We start from the raw sequence: 24259 nt of genomic DNA on the forward strand, positions 1-24259 counted from the left end.
TGGGACCAATCAACCCAAACGAGTACTGTGTGACGTCCTAACCGGCGTATACTCACCGAGGCAGCGCGGCTAGCTCAGTCGGTAGAACATAAGGCTCTTAATCCCAGGGTCGTGGGTTCGAGCCCCACGTGGGGAGGAACGGAATTTTGTTCCTCTGCAGATGTAACTTACCGTTTTTCTGATTAACGTGATGTAATGGAAATAGCAACTTTAAACTTTGCCTACGTCTCCGTCAGTCGCTACGAAACTGTATTTGAAGGTGAAGGTGATTTTGTAGACATGTGTGAAAGACATGTTCTGAAATGCAAGTGGTGTTATTTGGAGAGCACTTCCTTTACGTGTCAGATGTGTAGCCAAGCAGTAATGGGTCGCCATAGCTGCAAATATTAGACGGTAATATGAAGTGTTATCAGCTGAAGTCTGATGATCCAGACGACCGTAAGGATGAAGTACGCAAAAGTGCCGCTAGGCCGCGCCTCTTTAGCTCAGTGGCAGAGCACTGGTCTAGTAAACCAGGGGTCGTGAGTTCGATCCTCACAGGAGGCAGACGAATTTTGGATATCAGTTGCGCGTCGTGGCCTTATAGCAAACAGTATCTGGGATGACTAACAATTAGCGAGAGGCGTTTTATTAAGAATTACTCTCAGATGTGATTAAGGCGAATGGCGCAGATAAAGCATTTGCCAAAGCGGTACAGCATAAGGTGGGATGGGACAGTCTGAAATATATTTTATAGATGTATTTCTCACATATCTCAGAGCCTTCCGCGGTTGTCGTCGTCGTCGTCGTCGTCGTCGTCGTCGTCGTCGCCACTTCTGCAGAAGTAGCAAATGGACATCGTAGCAAATGCGGCGAGGGACGCCCTGCCTTACATTTCCGAATGCACAAAGTGTGTGGTTTAGTTTCCCAGTCTATATTTGGTAGGTCTCGTAGCAGGTTGAATGTATCAAATGGGTGGGAAAGAGCAAGGGGTAGCGTCTGTGTAGAACGAAAACACAACTCCTCAGTGGTGTGAGCGTTTTGAGATGAGTCGTATATAAGTTCCACTTGTTTGTCAGTGACCGTGTGGCCTAATGGATAAGGCGTCGGACTTCGTATCCGAAGATTGCGTGTTTGATTCCTCTCTCGGTCGTGTTTTTCCAGATCTGAAAAAGAAACGTACCGTTTTAGTGTAGCACTTGAGCAGTACGAAACCGTGTGAATGTTGCTGTTGACCATTTTCTGCTTGGAGATGCTCTTCAGCTTAAAACACGCACAACAAGACCGGTGTTAACTAGCGAATTGGTTTGCATATTGCCGTCGCCGCGTGTTTTTGACTGGCACTTGCACATCTAAAATAACGTCGGAAAGTAACTCGTTCGGCTTATGAGTCACATCAAGTATGTGTGTCAATTTTGACGAAACTAGCTCTGCAGGTTGTCATGCAATTCTGTTACCTCTCAGAAATGATTATGAAATAAAAGTGAACTACGTGACGAGTGTGACGGTAGGAAAACATTAGGCAACATGGGGAGGTTCTGTATGGGACCAATCAACCCAAACGAGTACTGTGTGACGTCCTAACCGGCGCATACTCACCGAGGCAGCGCGGCTAGCTCCGTCGGTAGAACATAAGGCTCTTAATCCCAGGGTCGTGGGTTCGAGCCCCACGTGGGGAGGAACGGAATTTTGTTCCTCTGCAGATGTAACTTACCGTTTTTCTGATTAACGTGATGTAATGGAAATAGCAACTTTAAACTTTGCCTACGTCTCCGTCAGTCGCTACGAAACTGTATTTGAAGGTGAAGGTGATTTTGTAGACATGTGTGAAAGACATGTTCTGAAATGCAAGTGGTGTTATTTGGAGAGCACTTCCTTTACGTGTCAGATGTGTAGCCAAGCAGTAATGGGTCGCCATAGCTGCAAATATTAGACGGTAATATGAAGTGTTATCAGCTGAAGTCTGATGATCCAGACGACCGTAAGGATGAAGTACGCAAAAGTACCGCTAGGCCGCGCCTCTTTAGCTCAGTGGCAGAGCACTGGTCTAGTAAACCAGGGGTCGTGATTTCGATCCTCACAGGAGGCAGACGAATTTTGGATATCAGTTGCGCGTCGTGGCCTTATAGCAAACAGTATCTGGGATGACTAACAATTAGCGAGAGGCGTTTTATTAAGAATTACTCTCAGATGTGATTAAGGCGAATGGCGCAGATAAAGCATTTGCCAAAGCGGTACAGCATAAGGTGGGACGGGACAGTCTGAAATATATTTTATAGATGTATTTCTCACATATCTCAGAGCCTTCCGCGGTCGTCGTCGTCGTCGTCGTCGTCGTCGTCGTCGTCGTCGTCGTCGCCGCCGCCACTTCTGCAGAAGTAGCAAATGGACATCGTAGCAAATGCGGCGAGGGACGCCCTGCCTTACATTTCCGAATGCACAAAGTGTGTGGTTTAGTTTCCCAGTCTATATTTGGTAGGTCTCGTAGCAGGTTGAATGTATCAAATGGGTGGGAAAGAGCAAGGGGTAGCGTCTGTGTAGAACGAAAACACAACTCCTCAGTGGTGTGAGCGTTTTGAGATGAGTCGTATATAAGTTCCACTTGTTTGTCAGTGACCGTGTGGCCTAATGGATAAGGCGTCGGACTTCGTATCCGAAGATTGCGTGTTTGATTCCTCTCTCGGTCGTGTTTTTCCAGATCTGAAAAAGAAACGTACCGTTTTAGTGTAGCACTTGAGCAGTACGAAACCGTGTGAATGTTGCTGTTGACCATTTTCTGCTTGGAGATGCTCTTCAGCTTAAAACACGCACAACAAGACCGGTGTTAACTAGCGAATTGGTTTGCATATTGCCGTCGCCGCGTGTTTTTGACTGGCACTTGCACATCTAAAATAACGTCGGAAAGTAACTCGTTCGGCTTATGAGTCACATCAAGTATGTGTGTCAATTTTGACGAAACTAGCTCTGCAGGTTGTCATGCAATTCTGTTACCTCTCAGAAATGATTATGAAATAAAAGTGAACTACGTGACGAGTGTGACGGTAGGAAAACATTAGGCAACATGGGGAGGTTCTGTATGGGACCAATCAACCCAAACGAGTACTGTGTGACGTCCTAACCGGCGTATACTCACCGAGGCAGCGCGGCTAGCTCAGTCGGTAGAACATAAGGCTCTTAATCCCAGGGTCGTGGGTTCGAGCCCCACGTGGGGAGGAACGGAATTTTGTTCCTCTGCAGATGTAACTTACCGTTTTTCTGATTAACGTGATGTAATGGAAATAGCAACTTTAAACTTTGCCTACGTCTCCGTCAGTCGCTACGAAACTGTATTTGAAGGTGAAGGTGATTTTGTAGACATGTGTGAAAGACATGTTCTGAAATGCAAGTGGTGTTATTTGGAGAGCACTTCCTTTACGTGTCAGATGTGTAGCCAAGCAGTAATGGGTCGCCATAGCTGCAAATATTAGACGGTAATATGAAGTGTTGTCAGCTGAAGTCTGATGATCCAGACGACCGTAAGGATGAAGTACGCAAAAGTGCCGCTAGGCCGCGCCTCTTTAGCTCAGTGGCAGAGCACTGGTCTAGTAAACCAGGGGTCGTGAGTTCGATCCTCACAGGAGGCAGACGAATTTTGGATATCAGTTGCGCGTCGTGGCCTTATAGCAAACAGTATCTGGGATGACTAACAATTAGCGAGAGGCGTTTTATTAAGAATTACTCTCAGATGTGATTAAGGCGAATGGCGCAGATAAAGCATTTGCCAAAGCGGTACAGCATAAGGTGGGATGGGACAGTCTGAAATATATTTTATAGATGTATTTCTCACATATCTCAGAGCCTTCCGCGGTTGTCGTCGTCGTCGTCGTCGTCGTCGCCGCCGCCGCCACTTCTGCAGAAGTAGCAAATGGACATCGTAGCAAATGCGGCGAGGGACGCCCTGCCTTACATTTCCGAATGCACAAAGTGTGTGGTTTAGTTTCCCAGTCTATATTTGGTAGGTCTCGTAGCAGGTTGAATGTATCAAATGGGTGGGAAAGAGCAAGGGGTAGCGTCTGTGTAGAACGAAAACACAACTCCTCAGTGGTGTGAGCGTTTTGAGATGAGTCGTATATAAGTTCCACTTGTTTGTCAGTGACCGTGTGGCCTAATGGATAAGGCGTCGGACTTCGTATCCGAAGATTGCGTGTTTGATTCCTCTCTCGGTCGTGTTTTTCCAGATCTGAAAAAGAAACGTACCGTTTTAGTGTAGCACTTGAGCAGTACGAAACCGTGTGAATGTTGCTGTTGACCATTTTCTGCTTGGAGATGCTCTTCAGCTTAAAACACGCACAACAAGACCGGTGTTAACTAGCGAATTGGTTTGCATATTGCCGTCGCCGCGTGTTTTTGACTGGCACTTGCACATCTAAAATAACGTCGGAAAGTAACTCGTTCGGCTTATGAGTCACATCAAGTATGTGTGTCAATTTTGACGAAACTAGCTCTGCAGGTTGTCATGCAATTCTGTTACCTCTCAGAAATGATTATGCAATAAAAGTGAACTACGTGACGAGTGTGACGGTAGGAAAACATTAGGCAACATGGGGAGGTTCTGTATGGGACCAATCAACCCAAACGAGTACTGTGTGACGTCCTAACCGGCGTATACTCACCGAGGCAGCGCGGCTAGCTCAGTCGGTAGAACATAAGGCTCTTAATCCCAGGGTCGTGGGTTCGAGCCCCACGTGGGGAGGAACGGAATTTTGTTCCTCTGCAGATGTAACTTACCGTTTTTCTGATTAACGTGATGTAATGGAAATAGCAACTTTAAACTTTGCCTACGTCTCCGTCAGTCGCTACGAAACTGTATTTGAAGGTGAAGGTGATTTTGTAGACATGTGTGAAAGACATGTTCTGAAATGCAAGTGGTGTTATTTGGAGAGCACTTCGTTTACGTGTCAGATGTGTAGCCAAGCAGTAATGGGTCGCCATAGCTGCAAATATTAGACGGTAATATGAAGTGTTATCAGCTGAAGTCTGATGATCCAGACGACCGTAAGGATGAAGTACGCAAAAGTGCCGCTAGGCCGCGCCTCTTTAGCTCAGTGGCAGAGCACTGGTCTAGTAAACCAGGGGTCGTGAGTTCGATCCTCACAGGAGGCAGACGAATTTTGGATATCAGTTGCGCGTCGTGGCCTTATAGCAAACAGTATCTGGGATGACTAACAATTAGCGAGAGGCGTTTTATTAAGAATTACTCTCAGATGTGATTAAGGCGAATGGCGCAGATAAATCATTTGCCAAAGCGGTACAGCATAAGGTGGGATGGGACAGTCTGAAATATATTTTATAGATGTATTTCTCACATATCTCAGAGCCTTCCGCGGTTGTCGTCGTCGTCGTCGTCGTCGTCGTCGCCGCCGCCGCCGCCGCCGCCGCCACTTCTGCAGAAGTAGCAAATGGACATCGTAGCAAATGCGGCGAGGGACGCCCTGCCTTACATTTCCGAATGCACAAAGTGTGTGGTTTAGTTTCCCAGTCTATATTTGGTAGGTCTCGTAGCAGGTTGAATGTATCAAATGGGTGGGAAAGAGCAAGGGGTAGCGTCTGTGTAGAACGAAAACACAACTCCTCAGTGGTGTGAGCGTTTTGAGATGAGTCGTATATAAGTTCCACTTGTTTGTCAGTGACCGTGTGGCCTAATGGATAAGGCGTCGGACTTCGTATCCGAAGATTGCGTGTTTGATTCCTCTCTCGGTCGTGTTTTTCCAGATCTGAAAAAGAAACGTACCGTTTTAGTGTAGCACTTGAGCAGTACGAAACCGTGTGAATGTTGCTGTTGACCATTTTCTGCTTGGAGATGCTCTTCAGCTTAAAACACGCACAACAAGACCGGTGTTAACTAGCGAATTGGTTTGCATATTGCCGTCGCCGCGTGTTTTTGACTGGCACTTGCACATCTAAAATAACGTCGGAAAGTAACTCGTTCGGCTTATGAGTCACATCAAGTATGTGTGTCAATTTTGACGAAACTAGCTCTGCAGGTTGTCATGCAATTCTGTTACCTCTCAGAAATGATTATGAAATAAAAGTGAACTACGTGACGAGTGTGACGGTAGGAAAACATTAGGCAACATGGGGAGGTTCTGTATGGGACCAATCAACCCAAACGAGTACTGTGTGACGTCCTAACCGGCGTATACTCACCGAGGCAGCGCGGCTAGCTCCGTCGGTAGAACATAAGGCTCTTAATCCCAGGGTCGTGGGTTCGAGCCCCACGTGGGGAGGAACGGAATTTTGTTCCTCTGCAGATGTAACTTACCGTTTTTCTGATTAACGTGATGTAATGGAAATAGCAACTTTAAACTTTGCCTACGTCTCCGTCAGTCGCTACGAAACTGTATTTGAAGGTGAAGGTGATTTTGTAGACATGTGTGAAAGACATGTTCTGAAATGCAAGTGGTGTTATTTGGAGAGCACTTCCTTTACGTGTCAGATGTGTAGCCAAGCAGTAATGGGTCGCCATAGCTGCAAATATTAGACGGTAATATGAAGTGTTATCAGCTGAAGTCTGATGATCCAGACGACCGTAAGGATGAAGTACGCAAAAGTGCCGCTAGGCCGCGCCTCTTTAGCTCAGTGGCAGAGCACTGGTCTAGTAAACCAGGTGTCGTGAGTTCGATCCTCACAGGAGGCAGACGAATTTTGGATATCAGTTGCGCGTCGTGGCCTTATAGCAAACAGTATCTGGGATGACTAACAATTAGCGAGAGGCGTTTTATTAAGAATTACTCTCAGATGTGATTAAGGCGAATGGCGCAGATAAAGCATTTGCCAAAGCGGTACAGCATAAGGTGGGACGGGACAGTCTGAAATATATTTTATAGATGTATTTCTCACATATCTCAGAGCCTTCCGCGGTCGTCGTCGTCGTCGTCGTCGTCGCCGCCGCCACTTCTGCAGAAGTAGCAAATGGACATCGTAGCAAATGCGGCGAGGGACGCCCTGCCTTACATTTCCGAATGCACTAAGTGTGTGGTTTAGTTTCCCAGTCTATATTTGGTAGGTCTCGTAGCAGGTTGAATGTATCAAATGGGTGGGAAAGAGCAAGGGGTAGCGTCTGTGTAGAACGAAAACACAACTCCTCAGTGGTGTGAGAGTTTTGAGATGAGTCGTATATAAGTTCCACTTGTTTGTCAGTGACCGTGTGGCCTAATGGATAAGGCGTCGGACTTCGTATCCGAAGATTGCGTGTTTGATTCCTCTCTCGGTCGTGTTTTTCCAGATCTGAAAAAGAAACGTACCGTTTTAGTGTAGCACTTGAGCAGTACGAAACCGTGTGAATGTTGCTGTTGACCATTTTCTGCTTGGAGATGCTCTTCAGCTTAAAACACGCACAACAAGACCGGTGTTAACTAGCGAATTGGTTTGCATATTGCCGTCGCCGCGTGTTTTTGACTGGCACTTGCACATCTAAAATAACGTCGGAAAGTAACTCGTTCGGCTTATGAGTCACATCAAGTATGTGTGTCAATTTTGACGAAACTAGCTCTGCAGGTTGTCATGCAATTCTGTTACCTCTCAGAAATGATTATGAAATAAAAGTGAACTACGTGACGAGTGTGACGGTAGGAAAACATTAGGCAACATGGGGAGGTTCTGTATGGGACCAATCAACCCAAACGAGTACTGTGTGACGTCCTAACCGGCGTATACTCACCGAGGCAGCGCGGCTAGCTCAGTCGGTAGAACATAAGGCTCTTAATCCCAGGGTCGTGGGTTCGAGCCCCACGTGGGGAGGAACGGAATTTTGTTCCTCTGCAGATGTAACTTACCGTTTTTCTGATTAACGTGATGTAATGGAAATAGCAACTTTAAACTTTGCCTACGTCTCCGTCAGTCGCTACGAAACTGTATTTGAAGGTGAAGGTGATTTTGTAGACATGTGTGAAAGACATGTTCTGAAATGCAAGTGGTGTTATTTGGAGAGCACTTCCTTTACGTGTCAGATGTGTAGCCAAGCAGTAATGGGTCGCCATAGCTGCAAATATTAGACGGTAATATGAAGTGTTGTCAGCTGAAGTCTGATGATCCAGACGACCGTAAGGATGAAGTACGCAAAAGTGCCGCTAGGCCGCGCCTCTTTAGCTCAGTGGCAGAGCACTGGTCTAGTAAACCAGGGGTCGTGAGTTCGATCCTCACAGGAGGCAGACGAATTTTGGATATCAGTTGCGCGTCGTGGCCTTATAGCAAACAGTATCTGGGATGACTAACAATTAGCGAGAGGCGTTTTATTAAGAATTACTCTCAGATGTGATTAAGGCGAATGGCGCAGATAAAGCATTTGCCAAAGCGGTACAGCATAAGGTGGGATGGGACAGTCTGAAATATATTTTATAGATGTATTTCTCACATATCTCAGAGCCTTCCGCGGTTGTCGTCGTCGTCGTCGTCGTCGCCACTTCTGCAGAAGTAGCAAATGGACATCGTAGCAAATGCGGCGAGGGACGCCCTGCCTTACATTTCCGAATGCACAAAGTGTGTGGTTTAGTTTCCCAGTCTATATTTGGTAGGTCTCGTAGCAGGTTGAATGTATCAAATGGGTGGGAAAGAGCAAGGGGCAGCGTCTGTGTAGAACGAAAACACAACTCCTCAGTGGTGTGAGCGTTTTGAGATGAGTCGTATATAAGTTCCACTTGTTTGTCAGTGACCGTGTGGCCTAATGGATAAGGCGTCGGACTTCGTATCCGAAGATTGCGTGTTTGATTCCTCTCTCTGTCGTGTTTTTCCAGATCTGAAAAAGAAACATACCGTTTTAGTGTAGCACTTGAGCAGTACGAAACCGTGTGAATGTTGCTGTTGACCATTTTCTGCTTGGAGATGCTCTTCAGCTTAAAACACGCACAACAAGACCGGTGTTAACTAGCGAATTGGTTTGCATATTGCCGTCGCCGCGTGTTTTTGACTGGCACTTGCACATCTAAAATAACGTCGGAAAGTAACTCGTTCGGCTTATGAGTCACATCAAGTATGTGTGTTAATTTTGACGAAACTAGCTCTGCAGGTTGTCATGCAATTCTGTTACCTCTCAGAAATGATTATGAAATAAAAGTGAACTACGTGACGAGTGTGACGTTAGGAAAACATTAGGCAACATGGGGAGGTTCTGTATGGGACCAATCAACCCAAACGAGTACTGTGTGACGTGCTAACCGGCATATACTCACCGAGGCAGCGCGGCTAGCTCAGTCGGTAGAACATAAGGCTCTTAATCCCAGGGTCGTGGGTTCGAGCCCCACGTGGGGAGGAACGGAATTTCGTTCCTCTGCAGATGTAACTTACCGTTTTTCTGATTAACGTGATGTAATGGAAATAGCAACTTTAAACTTTGCCTACGTCTCCGTCAGTCGCAAGGAAACTGTATTTGAAGGTGAAGGTGATTTTGTAGACATGTGTGAAAGACATGTTCTGAAATGCAAGTGGTGTTATTTGGAGAGCACTTCGTTTACGTGTCAGATGTGTAGCCAAGCAGTAATGGGTCGCCATAGCTGCAAATATTGACGGTAATATGAAGTGTTATCAGCTGAAGTCTGATGATCCAGACGACCGTAAGGATGAAGTACGCAAAAGTACCGCTAGGCCGCGCCTCTTTAGCTCAGTGGCAGAGCACTGGTCTAGTAAACCAGGGGTCGTGAGTTCGATCCTCACAGGAGGCAGACGAATTTTGGATATCAGTTGCGCGTCGTGGCCTTATAGCAAACAGTATCTGGGATGACTAACAATTAGCGAGAGGCGTTTTATTAAGAATTACTCTCAGATGTGATTAAGGCGAATGGCGCAGATAAAGCATTTGCCAAAGCGGTACAGCATAAGGTGGGATGGGACAGTCTGAAATATATTTTATAGATGTATTTCTCACATATCTCAGAGCCTTCCGCGGTTGTCGTCGTCGTCGTCGTCGTCGCCGCCGCCGCCGCCGCCGCCGCCGCCACTTCTGCAGAAGTAGCAAATGGACATCGTAGCAAATGCGGCGAGGGACGCCCTGCCTTACATTTCCGAATGCACAAAGTGTGTGGTTTAGTTTCCCAGTCTATATTTGGTAGGTCTCGTAGCAGGTTGAATGTATCAAATGGGTGGGAAAGAGCAAGGGGCAGCGTCTGTGTAGAACGAAAACACAACTCCTCAGTGGTGTGAGCGTTTTGAGATGAGTAGTATATAAGTTCCACTTGTTTGTCAGTGACCGTGTGGCCTAATGGATAAGGCGTCGGACTTCGTATCCGAAGATTGCGTGTTTGATTCCTCTCTCGGTCGTGTTTTTCCAGATCTGAAAAAGAAACATACCGTTTTAGTGTAGCACTTGAGCAGTACGAAACCGTGTGAATGTTGCTGTTGACCATTTTCTGCTTGGAGATGCTCTTCAGCTTAAAACACGCACAACAAGACCGGTTTTAACTAGCGAATTGGTTTGCATATTGCCGTCGCCGCGTGTTTTTGACTGGCACTTGCACATCTAAAATAACGTCGGAAAGTAACTCGTTCGGCTTATGAGTCACATCAAGTATGTGTGTTATTTTTGACGAAACTAGCTCTGCAGGTTGTCATGCAATTCTGTTACCTCTCAGAAATGATTATGAAATAAAAGTGAACTACGTGACGAGTGTGACGTTAGGAAAACATTAGGCAACATGGGGAGGTTCTGTATGGGACCAAACAACCCAAACGAGTACTGTGTGACGTGCTAACCGGCGTATACTCACCGAGGCAGCGCGGCTAGCTTAGTCGGGCAGTCGGTAGAACATAAGGCTCTTAATCCCAGGGTCGTGGGTTCGAGCCCCACGTGGGGAGGAACGGAATTTTGTTCCTCTGCAGATGTAACTTACCGTTTTTCTGATTAACGTGATGTAATGGAAATAGCAACTTTAAACTTTGCCTACGTCTCCGTCAGTCGCTACGAAACTGTATTTGAAGGTGAAGGTGATTTTGTAGACATGTGTGAAAGACATGTTCTGAAATGCAAGTGGTGTTATTTGGAGAGCACTTCCTTTACGTGTCAGATGTGTAGCCAAGCAGTAATGGGTCGCCATAGCTGCAAATATTAGACGGTAATATGAAGTGTTATCAGCTGAAGTCTGATGATCCAGACGACCGTAAGGATGAAGTACGCAAAAATACCGCTGGGCCGCGCCTCTTTAGCTCAGTGGCAGAGCACTGGTCTAGTAAACCAGGGGTCGTGAGTTCGATCCTCACAGGAGGCAGACGAATTTTGGATATCAGTTGCGCGTCGTGGCCTTATAGCAAACAGTATCTGGGATGACTAACTATTAGCGAGAGGCGTTTTATTAAGAATTACTCTCAGATGTGATTAAGGCGAATGGCGCAGATAACGCATTTGCCAAAGCGGTACAGCATAAGGTGGGATGGGACAGTCTGAAATATATTTTATAGATGTATTTCTCACATATCTCAGAGCCTTCCGCGGTTGTCGTCGTCGTCGTCGTCGTCGTCGCCGCCGCCGCCACTTCTGCAGAAGTAGCAAATGGACATCGTAGCAAATGCGGCGAGGGACGCCCTGCCTTACATTTCCGAATGCACAAAGTGTGTGGTTTAGTTTCCCAGTCTATATTTGGTAGGTCTCGTAGCAGGTTGAATGTATCAAATGGGTGGGAAAGAGCAAGGGGCAGCGTCTGTGTAGAACGAAAACACAACTCCTCAGTGGTGTGAGCGTTTTGAGATGAGTCGTATATAAGTTCCACTTGTTTGTCAGTGACCGTGTGGCCTAATGGATAAGGCGTCGGACTTCGTATCCGAAGATTGCGTGTTTGATTCCTCTCTCCGTCGTGTTTTTCCAGATCTGAAAAAGAAACATACCGTTTTAGTGTAGCACTTGAGCAGTACGAAACCGTGTGAATGTTGCTGTTGACCATTTTCTGCTTGGAGATGCTCTTCAGCTTAAAACACGCACAACAAGACCGGTGTTAACTAGCGAATTGGTTTGCATATTGCCGTCGCCGCGTGTTTTTGACTGGCACTTGCACATCTAAAATAACGTCGGAAAGTAACTCGTTCGGCTTATGAGTCACATCAAGTATGTGTGTTAATTTTGACGAAACTAGCTCTGCAGGTTGTCATGCAATTCTGTTACCTCTCAGAAATGATTATGAAATAAAAGTGAACTACGTGACGAGTGTGACGTTAGGAAAACATTAGGCAACATGGGGAGGTTCTGTATGGGACCAATCAACCCAAACGAGTACTGTGTGACGTGCTAACCGGCATATACTCACCGAGGCAGCGCGGCTAGCTCAGTCGGTAGAACATAAGGCTTTTAATCCCAGGGTCGTGGGTTCGAGCCCCACGTGGGGGGAACGGAATTTTGTTCCTCTGCAGATGTAACTTACCGTTTTTCTGATTAACGTGATGTAATGGAAATAGCAACTTTAAACTTTGCCTACGTCTCCGTCAGTCGCTACGAAACTGTATTTGAAGGTGAAGGTGATTTTGTAGACATGTGTGAAAGACATGTTCTGAAATGCAAGTGGTGTTATTTGGAGAGCACTTCCTTTACGTGTCAGATGTGTAGGCAAGCAGTAATGGGTCGCCATAGCTGCAAATATTAGACGGTAATATGAAGTGTTGTCAGCTGAAGTCTGATGATCCAGACGACCGTAAGGATAAAGTACGCAAAAGTACCGCTAGGCCGCGCCTCTTTAGCTCAGTGGCAGAGCACTGGTCTAGTAAACCAGGGGTCGTGAGTTCGATCCTCACAGGAGGCAGACGAACTTTGGATATCAGTTGCGCGTTGTGGCCTTATAGCAAACAGTATCTGGGATGACTAACAATTAGCGAGAGGCGTTTTATTAAGAATTACTCTCTGGTGTGATTAAGGCGAATGGCGCAGATAAAGCATTTGCCAAAGCGGTACAGCATAAGGTGGGATGGGACAGTCTGAAATATATTTTATAGATGTATTTCTCACATATCTCAGAGCCTTCCGCGGTTGTCGTCGTCGTCGTCGTCTTCGCCGCCGCCGCCGCCGCCGCCGCCGCCACTTCTGCAGAAGTAGCAAATGGACATCGTAGCAAATGCGGCGAGGGACGCCCTGCCTTACATTTCCGAATGCACAAAGTGTGTGGTTTAGTTTCCCAGTCTATATTTGGTAGGTCTCGTAGCAGGTTGAATGTATCAAATGGGTGGGAAAGAGCAAGGGGCAGCGTCTGTGTAGAACGAAAACACAACTCCTCAGTGGTGTGAGCGTTTTCAGATGAGTCGTATATAAGTTCCACTTGTTTGTCAGTGACCGTGTGGCCTAATGGATTCAGTTGCGACTCAGCCGCCGAGCGGGACGGACGTGTGGCGGAGCTGGACGTCTGGCTGTAGTAAACACAGGCTGAGTCGCTGCGTTTGAGGTTAGTGGTGCTGCTAAGCCGCTATTCGTGTTGCACTTGTATTCATGAAGTTCTAGAATGAATAGGTCGAATTATTTGAGGAAAGACACAATCAAGTTTACTTTCGATCGAAATTTCGTTCGACCTAAAGCATTTGAAATTAAAGCATGGTTTATCGAAAAAGTATTGATTAACGGTGATGATGTTGTCGGAGTTTATCTCTCGTTTGTGACAAATGCTGTGTATCTGAAGATGAAAAGTCCAGAATTATGTAGTTCCATTGTGGATCGTTGCGGAGGTAGCGTGAAGTTTAATCATTCTGATGGGAATTTGAGTGACGTTGCTGTTAGTCATGCTGGGTACGGGATTCGTACGATCAGAGTGTTTGAGCTCCCTTTTGAAATTCCGCCCGAAGAACTTAATGTTGCCCTTCGGCCTTATGGCAGAATTATTTCCAATGTGGCAGAAAGGTGGTCTGAAACTCATATGTTTCCTGTCTTGAACGGCGTAAGGCAAATTAAGATTGAATTACAGAAGCATGTCCCCTCTTATCTTAATATTTGTGGGTATCGTGCTTTGATTATCTATGATGGGCAACCGCGGACTTGCGCTTTATGCAATTCCACGGAACACATTCGTGCAGAATGTTCACGGAGGCGTGTCCCGCAGTTACCGCGTGACGAGATGCCGAGTTCCGGCCCTGTTGTTGGTATGAAGTTGTCATACGCTGCCGCTGCTGACTTCCGCAGCCGAGGCGAGTCGGTGCCGCCTGTGCGCGGGGAGCCTGCTGCCTCGCGGGCGGTTGTCGATGATACTCCGGCTTCAAGCTCTAGATTTGCGGATGGTCTGCCGATCAGCTCCGCGCCCCTCGAATCTATGCCGACGCCAACTTTTTCCAACTCTCCCACTGTGGTTGCTCGTTCTTCCGCGGACTCGGCCGAAGATCCCCAAATACCCGCAACGGAGGTTTCCTTGCGTCGTCAGGATTCCCACCAACGTGAGGATATTGCCACTAGCTTCCGAGGAGTGGACGCTCCAGGCATCCACTCTGCGGGAACTATGAACGAAGATAGCAATCTGGACATTGGTTTCACGTTGGCGCCCACAGAAGACACTTGCGTCAAGGAAACCACAACGAGCGATAGTGTAGAATTGGAGACTGGGTTGCTACCAGTGGGAGCCATGGAAAAAGATGCGCCTCCTTCTGCCGTTGTGGAATGCGATACGCAGACTTTTGTCCGAAAAAAGGAACAGGCGACGTCAGACGTATCATCCGGTACTTCTCCTGACAGGTCGCAAACTTCATCTCCTGCTAGATCGCCGAAGAGATCTTCGAAGAAAGGCAAGAAGAGGAGATTGGCACACAAAGCAGCAGAGAGTTTAGCTCCTGCATTGCGGGAAAAGTTAAAACATTTAAGGGATAATGAACGACTACGAGAACAATGCCCAGTAGCACGAGTTAACGAGTGTACTGAAGCGGAGATGAGTCGTGCCGATGCAGATGATCTTCAACAACAACCTCGCGCACCGCTTGGCGTCGCAGGTTTGCAGACCGGCACTACTATGGATTTAGACCGAACTGTCTCAGGAAAAGGACTTGATTGGGCCGATGCCCAAGAAGATCGCACCGACCACGGAATGGAGATGGACCTGACACATGCTAGTGGCATTTAATTTTTTTTTTTTTTTAATGTCTATTTTTCTTTCTGACAGACAGAATGGAATGGTACAGACGTGACTCTGCATGGGGTATACTTCATTAGCCAATTTCTTTTACCTGCACCTATGCCAACGGAACTGACATATAATGTGACCACGATCAATATAAATCGGATTCGCAGTGAAACGAAAGTCGCTTCTTTAAAAGATTTCCTTTACCAGTCGGATACTGATATAGCCCTCCTACAGGAATATAATGTCCACAACTTTTATGTCCCAGGTTTTCAAGAGATTTTAAATATTGCACCGGAAGCCACATGTGGGACTGCGATCCTTGTCAAAGATGGTATTGATGTGAAGGATATCTGTCTGTTAGAAAATGGGAGGGGCATCAGTTGTAAAATTTTTACTACTACTGTTTTAAATGTATATGTCCCCTCTGGTAACAACGCTAGAGATGATAGGGCTAATTTTTTTAAGAACGATATGGTCTATTTACTTAAGGGGAATCCGGCGGAAGCTTTAATCGGTGGTGACTTTAATTGTGTACTTCACAAAAAGGATCAGCGACCAAATTTTAACTTCTCCAGGGAACTGGCGGCTTTGGTGACAAACATGAAGTGGACAGACGTGTGGGAAAGCAAATACCCCACGTTAGTCAAATTTACGTACATCAGTAGTCGCTCGCAAAGCAGAATAGACAGAATATACGTCACAGCAAACATGGAAAATAAAATCAGTAGTATCGAAGTAATTCCCACTACCTTTTCGGACCATCTCGCAGTGAAATGCAGCATTCGGTTTCAGAAGCAAGGAACGTATTGGGGTCGCCCCTTATGGAAGCTGAATACCCATATGTTGTTCGAGGGTGCCCTATCAAGAACAGTAGCGGAGGTATGGCAGGCTGCTCTACGTATGCGCCGTAAATACAGCTCTCGCCTTGCGTGGTGGACCTCATGTGCTAAAAAGAAATTGAGATCATCCCTAATAGCTTACGGGAGGGAGCGAGCGATGTGGTCTCGCAATACCGTTGAATTTTACTATACATGCTTAAGGGAACTATCAGCTCAGCAGATGACTGATGAGGTTTTCATTGAAATAAAGAAGATCAAGGCTCACCTCATAAGTCTCAAGCGACAACAGCTGGAGGGTTTAAAAATTAAATCTCGTGTCCCGACAACGGTGGAGGACGAAAACGCATCGCTGTACCACTTACTCGAACATGAAAGAAATAGAAGACGAGCGTTTATTGCTTGTCTTAGAGTGGGCGATAACCGGGTGCTGACGGAACACTCTGACATTTTAAATGCAGTTTATGGATTTTATCGTACGTTATATACTGATACCCGGTATAATCTAGACTGTGCGAACGATTTGCTACGAACTATAGGTATCGACAACGTTATCAATGACGAGGACAATGTGTCCCTTACCACTGCGATCACATGTGAGGAGGTGTTTGATATACTTAAATATTCGCCTACCCGTAAGTCCCCAGGGCCTGATGGCTTGCCTGTAGAGTTTTATTGTAAATTTTGGCCTCTCATCGGTAATCAATTCACAGAAGTGATAAATGAAGTGTTGCAAGGTGTTACTGTTCCACGCGAGTTCAAAGAAAGCGTAACTGTGCTAATACCAAAGGGAAGGAACGCGGCAGTTAAAGATCTCAATCAATTGAGACCAATATGTTTGATGAACTCGGATTATAAAATAATTGCACGTGTACTGAAGGAAAGACTGAGACCTCTAATGGAGAAGATCATAGGTGACCACCAAACCTGTCTCTCGGGGCGGAATATTTTTAAAACTGTTTGTGAATATAGGGATGTCTCTGCAATTTTTGCAACGTCATCCTCACCAGGAGGCCTTGCCTTTATCGACTTCTCAAAGGCTTTTGACAGGGTCAACCACTTATTTTTGTTCAGAACGTTGACCTATGTGGGTTTTAGTCAACATTTTGTGCAAGTTTTAATTAACATTGTTGAAGGCATCCAAACACAAGTGTCTGTAAATGGGCATTTCACTCCACCCATTGAAATTCGCAACGGCGTCCCGCAGGGAAGTCCTTTGTCAATGCTCCTGTATGTTGTTGCACTGGAGCCTTTACTAAGGAGACTCGATGTCGATCTTGAGGGCATCACGATATCTGGCGTTAACAACGTCACCAATGCATATGCTGATGACGTTGGAGTGGTTATTCGTAGTAACGAAGATTTAGAGAAATTAACTACGAATATTCAGATCTTTTGTGAAGCTACAGGCGCTAGGGTTAACGAGGTGAAGAGTTCGTTTTTAAATCTTAAAGGTCTTCAAGATGTCCGTTTGGAATGGGCACGCTCCGTCGATCGTCACACCGCTCTGGGTGTCACCTTTTACCGATGTCCGCTTCAGACCATGACCTACAATTGGAAGAAAGTACTGGATACAATCAGAGGAGCCACAATACTCAATCAGACCAGACATCTGAACATTAAACAACGAATCAGAATAATTAATTGGTCCATTTTATCAAAAGCTATATAAATAGGTCAAATATTGCCAGTTTCGAAACCCATTGCCAAACGTAGAATGAGTATCATTTGCCGATTTATATGGACAGGGAATATTTTTAGAGTAGCAGTCGGTACAGTTACGTTACCTTCCGCTGAAGGTGGCCTAGGTTTAACAGATATATGGCGGAAGACTACGGCGTTATATATAAAGAGGACCCTACAAATTATAGAAAAACATCCACATAATATTACAGCCAGGCTGTATCGACTCCTACAGCCAGAAAATTTACGTCCACCCATAAACATAGGCGGAATTAATTATAAATTGAAATATATTCGCCAGTTCTTTTTAGAGATTAGCTACATGGACAGTATTGTCACGAATCCACAATCAAGGAATTGCAGGAAATTAATGGAACTCTTAACAACGAAAGAACATGTCAACAAAATGGAGTGCAGATATCCCGACAAAGACTGGAAAAGAATTTGGAAAAATATTAGTAATCGTGAACTGTCTTCCGACATTCAGGCAACCTGGTACCGAGTTGTTAATAACGTAGTTTCCACTAACGAAAAGTTGCACTCCATTGGTCTTAGTGACACGATTGTGTGCACCCGATGTGACGCAGTTGACACATTGATCCACCGCTTTCTCTGTGGCGGATACGCCGAAATATGGAGGGGACTCCAACGGCGGGTAGCCTTTATAACCAGAACTGTTAGTACTGAGATCAATGTTGAAAAATTACTCTTCCCCGATGGTGTTTTCTTCCCTGTCCAGAAAACCAATGCTGTGTTGTGGTTGTTTGGCAATTATGTACATTACGTTATATCTGAACACGGCAATGACCGTGTTTTAGAATACGAATTATACGAACGAGCAAAATATTATCAGATATGTACGCGCAGGGACCACAAAAAAACTTTTGGTAACATGTTACACATTCTGTTTCAGAGACAAGGGATTGGATAAACATCTTAATAGCCCTCGTCTACGAAAAATGTAGTCACAGGCCAAAGTAGGGGATCGCTGTTGAGGGTGAAGTACGGTGGGGACTTCGTGTGCCCCAGGGCCGCTACGGTAGCCGTGAAGGCCTCGGACAGAACCCCGAAACGGCACTGCGGCTTCACACTTACTGCTGGATGAACCCCATATCTCCAGCAACTACTTTCATCTATGATGATTTTCCAGGATCTCGGTAATATCGGAAGGTGGTTTCGTTGCACACAATGCAGTGGAAGCTTCTTGCACGTGTTCCTCAGTTACAATCTTTCTATTTTTGTTTAATTTTTTTTCAGTATGAAGCAAGAGTGACAATTTATTAATTCCCAAGAAGCCTTAATTTTTCAATTTTCAGTTCTACGGAGGAGAAGCCTCACATGGCGAAGAAGCCAAACATCATTTCATTTCCCTAACTGTCACAGTAAATTTGAAAAAAAAATCAGTCGATATAGCATAGAAGCTCGCCGAAGAAGGCATAAAAGGAGAGCGAATGGATGGGCTGTGTGGGGAGAAGGGAGGCCCAAAAAAAATAAAAAAAAAGTAATAAAAAAAAGTGGTAGAGCGCTGGTCTGATAAACCAGGGGTTGTAAGTAAAAAAAAAAAAAAAAGAAAAAAAAATGGATAAGGCGTCGGACTTCGTATCCGAAGATTGCGTGTTTGATTCCTCTCTCGGTCGTGTTTTTCCAGATCTGAAAAAGAAACATACCGTTTTAGTGTAGCACTTGAGCAGTACGAAACCGTGTGAATGTTGCTGTTGACCATTTTCTGCTTGGAGATGCTCTTCAGCTTAAAACACGCACAACAAGACCGGTGTTAACTAGCGAATTGGTTTGCATATTGCCGTCGCCGCGTGTTTTTGACTGGCACTTGCACATCTAAAATAACGTCGGAAAGTAACTCGTTCGGCTTATGAGTCACATCAAGTATGTGTGTTAATTTTGACGAAACTAGCTCTGCAGGTTGTCATGCAATTCTGTTACCTCTCAGAAATGATTATGAAATAAAAGTGAACTACGTGACGAGTGTGACGTTAGGAAAACATTAGGCAACATGGGGAGGTTCTGTATGGGACCAATCAACCCAAACGAGTACTGTGTGACGTGCTAACCGGCATGTACTCACCGAGGCAGCGCGGCTAGCTCAGTCGGTAGAACATAAGGCTCTTAATCCCAGGGTCGTGGGTTCGAGCCCCACGTGGGGAGGAACGGAATTTTGTTCCTCTGCAGATGTAACTTACCGTTTTTCTGATTAACGTGATGTAATGGAAATAGCAACTTTAAACTTTGCCTACGTCTCCGTCAGTCGCTACGAAACTGTATTTGAAGGTGAAGGTGATTTTGTAGACATGTGTGAAAGACATGTTCTGAAATGCAAGTGGTGTTATTTGGAGAGCACTTCCTTTACGTGTCAGATGTGTAGGCAAGCAGTAATGGGTCGCCATAGCTGCAAATATTAGACGGTAATATGAAGTGTTGTCAGCTGAAGTCTGATGATCCAGACGACCGTAAGGATGAAGTACGCAAAAGAACCGCTAGGCTGCGCCTCTTTAGCTCAGTGGCAGAGCACTGGTCTAGTAAACCAGGGGTCGTGAGTTCGATCCTCACAGGAGGCAGACGAATTTTGGATATCAGTTGCGCGTTGTGGCCTTATAGCAAACAGTATCTGGGATGACTAACAATTAGCGAGACGCGTTTTATTAAGAATTACTCTCTGGTGTGATTAAGGCGAATGGCGCAGATAAAGCATTTGCCAAAGCGGTACAGCATAAGGTGGGATGGGACAGTCTGAAATATATTTTATAGATGTATTTCTCACATATCTCAGAGCCTTCCGCGGTTGTCGTCGTCGTCGTCGTCGCCGCCGCCACTTCTGCAGAAGTAGCAAATGGACATCGTAGCAAATGCGGCGAGGGACGCCCTGCCTTACATTTCCGAATGCACAAAGTGTGTGGTTTAGTTTCCCAGTCTATATTTGGTAGGTCTCGTAGCAGGTTGAATGTATCAAATGGGTGGGAAAGAGCAAGGGGCAGCGTCTGTGTAGAACGAAAACACAACTCCTCAGTGGTGTGAGCGTTTTGAGATGAGTAGTATATAAGTTCCACTTGTTTGTCAGTGACCGTGTGGCCTAATGGATAAGGCGTCGGACTTCGTATCCGAAGATTGCGTGTTTGATTCCTCTGTCGGTCGTGTTTTTCCAGATCTGAAAAAGAAACATACCGTTTTAGTGTAGCACTTGAGCAGTAAGAAACCGTGTGAACGTTGCTGTTGACCATTTTCTGCTTGGAGATGCTCTTGAGCTTGAAACACGCACAACAAGACCGGTGTTAACTAGCGAATTGGTTTGCATATTGCCGTCGCCGCGTGTTTTTGACTGGCACTTGCACATCTAAAATAACGTCGGAAAGTAACTCGTTGGGCTTATGAGTCACATCAAGTATGTGTGTTAATTTTGACGAAACTAGCTCTGCAGGTTGTCATGCAATTCTGTTACCTCTCAGAAATGATTATGAAATAAAAGTGAACTACGTGACGAGTGTGACGTTAGGAAAACATTAGGCAACATGGGGAGGTTCTGTATGGGACCAATCAACCCAAACGAGTACTGTGTGACGTGCTAACCGGCATATACTCACCGAGGCAGCGCGGCTAGCTCAGTCGGTAGAACATAAGGCTCTTAATCCCAGGGTCGTGGGTTCGAGCCCCACGTGGGGAGGAACGGAATTTTGTTCCTCTGCAGATGTAACTTACCGTTTTTCTGATTAACGTGATGTAATGGAAATAGCAACTTTAAACTTTGCCTACGTCTCCGTCAGTCGCTACGAAACTGTATTTGAAGGTGAAGGTGATTTTGTAGACATGTGTGAAAGACATGTTCTGAAATGCAAGTGGTGTTATTTGGAGAGCACTTCCTTTACGTGTCAGATGTGTAGGCAAGCAGTAATGGGTCGCCATAGCTGCAAATATTAGACGGTAATATGAAGTGTTGTCAGCTGAAGTCTGATGATCCAGACGACCGTAAGGATGAAGTACGCAAAAGTACCGCTAGGCCGCGCCTCTTTAGCTCAGTGGCAGAGCACTGGTCTAGTAAACCAGGGGTCGTGAGTTCGATCCTCACAGGAGGCAGACGAATTTTGGATATCAGTTGCGCGTCGTGGCCTTATAGCAAACAGTATCTGGGATGACTAACAATTAGCGAGAGGCGTTTTATTAAGAATTACTCTCAGATGTGATTAAGGCGAATGGCGCAGATAAAGCATTTGCCAAAGCGGTACAGCATAAGGTGGGATGGGACAGTCTGAAATATATTTTATAGATGTATTTCTCACATATCTCAGAGCCTTCCGCGGTTGTCGTCGTCGTCGTCGTCGTCGTCGTCGTCGTCGTCGCTGCCGCCGCTACTTCTGCAGAAGTAGCAAATGGACATCGTAGCAAATGCGGCGAGGGACGCCCTGCCTTACATTTCCGAATGCACAAAGTGTGTGGTTTAGTTTCCCAGTCTATATTTTGTAGGTCTCGTAGCAGGTTGAATGTATCAAATGGGTGGGAAAGAGCAAGGGGCAGCGTCTGTGTAGAACGAAAACACAACTCCTCAGTGGTGTGAGCGTTTTGAGATGAGTCGTATATAAGTTCCACTTGTTTGTCAGTGACCGTGTGGCCTAATGGATAAGGCGTCGGACTTCGTATCCGAAGATTGCGTGTTTGATTCCTCTCTCGGTCGTGTTTTTCCAGATCTGAAAAAGAAACATACCGTTTTAGTGTAGCACTTGAGCAGTACGAAACCGTGTGAATGTTGCTGTTGACCATTTTCTGCTTGGAGATGCTCTTCAGCTTAAAACACGCACAACAAGACCGGTGTTAACTAGCGAATTGGTTTGCATATTGCCGTCGCCGCGTGTTTTTGACTGGCACTTGCACATCTAAAATAACGTCGGAAAGTAACTCGTTCGGCTTATGAGTCACATCAAGTATGTGTGTTAATTTCGACGAAACTAGCTCTGCAGGTTGTCATGCAATTCTGTTACCTCTCAGAAATGATTATGAAATAAAAGTGAACTACGTGACGAGTGTGACGTTAGGAAAACATTAGGCAACATGGGGAGGTTCTGTATGGGACCAATCAACCCAAACGAGTACTGTGTGACGTGCTAACCGGCATATACTCACCGAGGCAGCGCGGCTAGCTCAGTCGGTAGAACATAAGGCTCTTAATCCCAGGGTCGTGGGTTCGAGCCCCACGTGGGGAGGAACGGAATTTTGTTCCTCTGCAGATGTAACTTACCGTTTTTCTGATTAACGTGATGTAATGGAAATAGCAACTTTAAACTTTGCCTACGTCTCCGTCAGTCGCTACGAAACTGTATTTGAAGGTGAAGGTGATTTTGTAGACATGTGTGAAAGACATGTTCTGAAATGCAAGTGGTGTTATTTGGAGAGCACTTCCTTTACGTGTCAGATGTGTAGGCAAGCAGTAATGGGTCGCCATAGCTGCAAATATTAGACGGTAATATGAAGTGTTGTCAGCTGAAGTCTGATGATCCAGACGACCGTAAGGATGAAGTACGCAAAAGAACCGCTACGCTGCGCCTCTTTAGCTCAGTGGCAGAGCACTGGTCTAGTAAACCAGGGGTCGTGAGTTCGATCCTCACAGGAGGCAGACGAATTTTGGATATCAGTTGCGCGTTGTGGCCTTATAGCAAACAGTATCTGGGATGACTAACAATTAGCGAGACGCGTTTTATTAAGAATTACTCTCTGGTGTGATTAAGGCGAATGGCGCAGATAAAGCATTTGCCAAAGCGGTACAGCATAAGGTGGGATGGGACAGTCTGAAATATATTTTATAGATGTATTTCTCACATATCTCAGAGCCTTCCGCGGTTGTCGTCGTCGTCGTCGTCGTCGTCGTCGTCGCCGCCGCCACTTCTGCAGAAGTAGCAAATGGACATCGTAGCAAATGCGGCGAGGGACGCCCTGCCTTACATTTCCGAATGCACAAAGTGTGTGGTTTAGTTTCCCAGTCTATATTTGGTAGGTCTCGTAGCAGGTTGAATGTATCAAATGGGTGGGAAAGAGCAAGGGGCAGCGTCTGTGTAGAACGAAAACACAACTCCTCAGTGGTGTGAGCGTTTTGAGATGAGTAGTATATAAGTTCCACTTGTTTGTCAGTGACCGTGTGGCCTAATGGATAAGGCGTCGGACTTCGTATCCGAAGATTGCGTGTTTGATTCCTCTCTCGGTCGTGTTTTTCCAGATCTGAAAAAGAAACATACCGTTTTAGTGTAGCACTTGAGCAGTACGAAACCGTGTGAATGTTGCTGTTGACCATTTTCTGCTTGGAGATGCTCTTCAGCTTAAAACACGCACAACAAGACCGGTGTTAACTAGCGAATTGGTTTGCATATTGCCGTCGCCGCGTGTTTTTGACTGGCACTTGCACATCTAAAATAACGTCGGAAAGTAACTCGTTCGGCTTATGAGTCACATCAAGTATGTGTGTTAATTTTGACGAAACTAGCTCTGCAGGTTGTCATGCAATTCTGTTACCTCTCAGAAATGATTATGAAATAAAAGTGAACTACGTGACGAGTGTGACGTTAGGAAAACATTAGGCAACATGGGGAGGTTCTGTATGGGACCAATCAACCCAAACGAGTACTGTGTGACGTGCTAACCGGCATATACTCACCGAGGCAGCGCGGCTAGCTCAGTCGGTAGAACATAAGGCTCTTAATCCCAGGGTCGTGGGTTCGAGCCCCACGTGGG

General features: G+C 45.8%; 12 non-coding genes across 12 annotated transcripts; all 12 read left to right on the top strand.

Annotated features, from left to right (window-relative positions):
* Positions 1-474: 474 nt before the first annotated feature.
* Trnat-agu (transfer RNA threonine (anticodon AGU)) lies at positions 475-546 on the top strand. The gene has a single exon. It is a non-coding gene; the product is annotated as a tRNA-Thr (tRNA).
* A 1450-nt stretch (positions 547-1996) lies between these two features.
* Positions 1997-2068, top strand: Trnat-agu (transfer RNA threonine (anticodon AGU)). Its single transcript has one exon. It is a non-coding gene; the product is annotated as a tRNA-Thr (tRNA).
* A 1462-nt stretch (positions 2069-3530) lies between these two features.
* Trnat-agu (transfer RNA threonine (anticodon AGU)) lies at positions 3531-3602 on the top strand. The gene has a single exon. It is a non-coding gene; the product is annotated as a tRNA-Thr (tRNA).
* A 1447-nt stretch (positions 3603-5049) lies between these two features.
* Positions 5050-5121, top strand: Trnat-agu (transfer RNA threonine (anticodon AGU)). Its single transcript has one exon. It is a non-coding gene; the product is annotated as a tRNA-Thr (tRNA).
* Positions 5122-6583: 1462 nt separating this feature from the next.
* Trnat-agu (transfer RNA threonine (anticodon AGU)) lies at positions 6584-6655 on the top strand. Its single transcript has one exon. It is a non-coding gene; the product is annotated as a tRNA-Thr (tRNA).
* A 1441-nt stretch (positions 6656-8096) lies between these two features.
* On the top strand, positions 8097-8168 carry Trnat-agu (transfer RNA threonine (anticodon AGU)). The gene has a single exon. It is a non-coding gene; the product is annotated as a tRNA-Thr (tRNA).
* A 1434-nt stretch (positions 8169-9602) lies between these two features.
* On the top strand, positions 9603-9674 carry Trnat-agu (transfer RNA threonine (anticodon AGU)). The gene has a single exon. It is a non-coding gene; the product is annotated as a tRNA-Thr (tRNA).
* A 1467-nt stretch (positions 9675-11141) lies between these two features.
* Positions 11142-11213, top strand: Trnat-agu (transfer RNA threonine (anticodon AGU)). Its single transcript has one exon. It is a non-coding gene; the product is annotated as a tRNA-Thr (tRNA).
* Positions 11214-12659: 1446 nt separating this feature from the next.
* Positions 12660-12731, top strand: Trnat-agu (transfer RNA threonine (anticodon AGU)). Its single transcript has one exon. It is a non-coding gene; the product is annotated as a tRNA-Thr (tRNA).
* Positions 12732-20037: 7306 nt separating this feature from the next.
* On the top strand, positions 20038-20109 carry Trnat-agu (transfer RNA threonine (anticodon AGU)). Its single transcript has one exon. It is a non-coding gene; the product is annotated as a tRNA-Thr (tRNA).
* A 1438-nt stretch (positions 20110-21547) lies between these two features.
* Positions 21548-21619, top strand: Trnat-agu (transfer RNA threonine (anticodon AGU)). The gene has a single exon. It is a non-coding gene; the product is annotated as a tRNA-Thr (tRNA).
* A 1459-nt stretch (positions 21620-23078) lies between these two features.
* Trnat-agu (transfer RNA threonine (anticodon AGU)) lies at positions 23079-23150 on the top strand. Its single transcript has one exon. It is a non-coding gene; the product is annotated as a tRNA-Thr (tRNA).
* The last annotated feature ends 1109 nt before the right edge of the window (positions 23151-24259 follow it).

Source organism: Schistocerca gregaria, chromosome 4 (genome assembly GCF_023897955.1).
Source record: "Schistocerca gregaria isolate iqSchGreg1 chromosome 4, iqSchGreg1.2, whole genome shotgun sequence".
NCBI classification, from domain to species: Eukaryota; Metazoa; Arthropoda; class Insecta; order Orthoptera; family Acrididae; genus Schistocerca; species Schistocerca gregaria.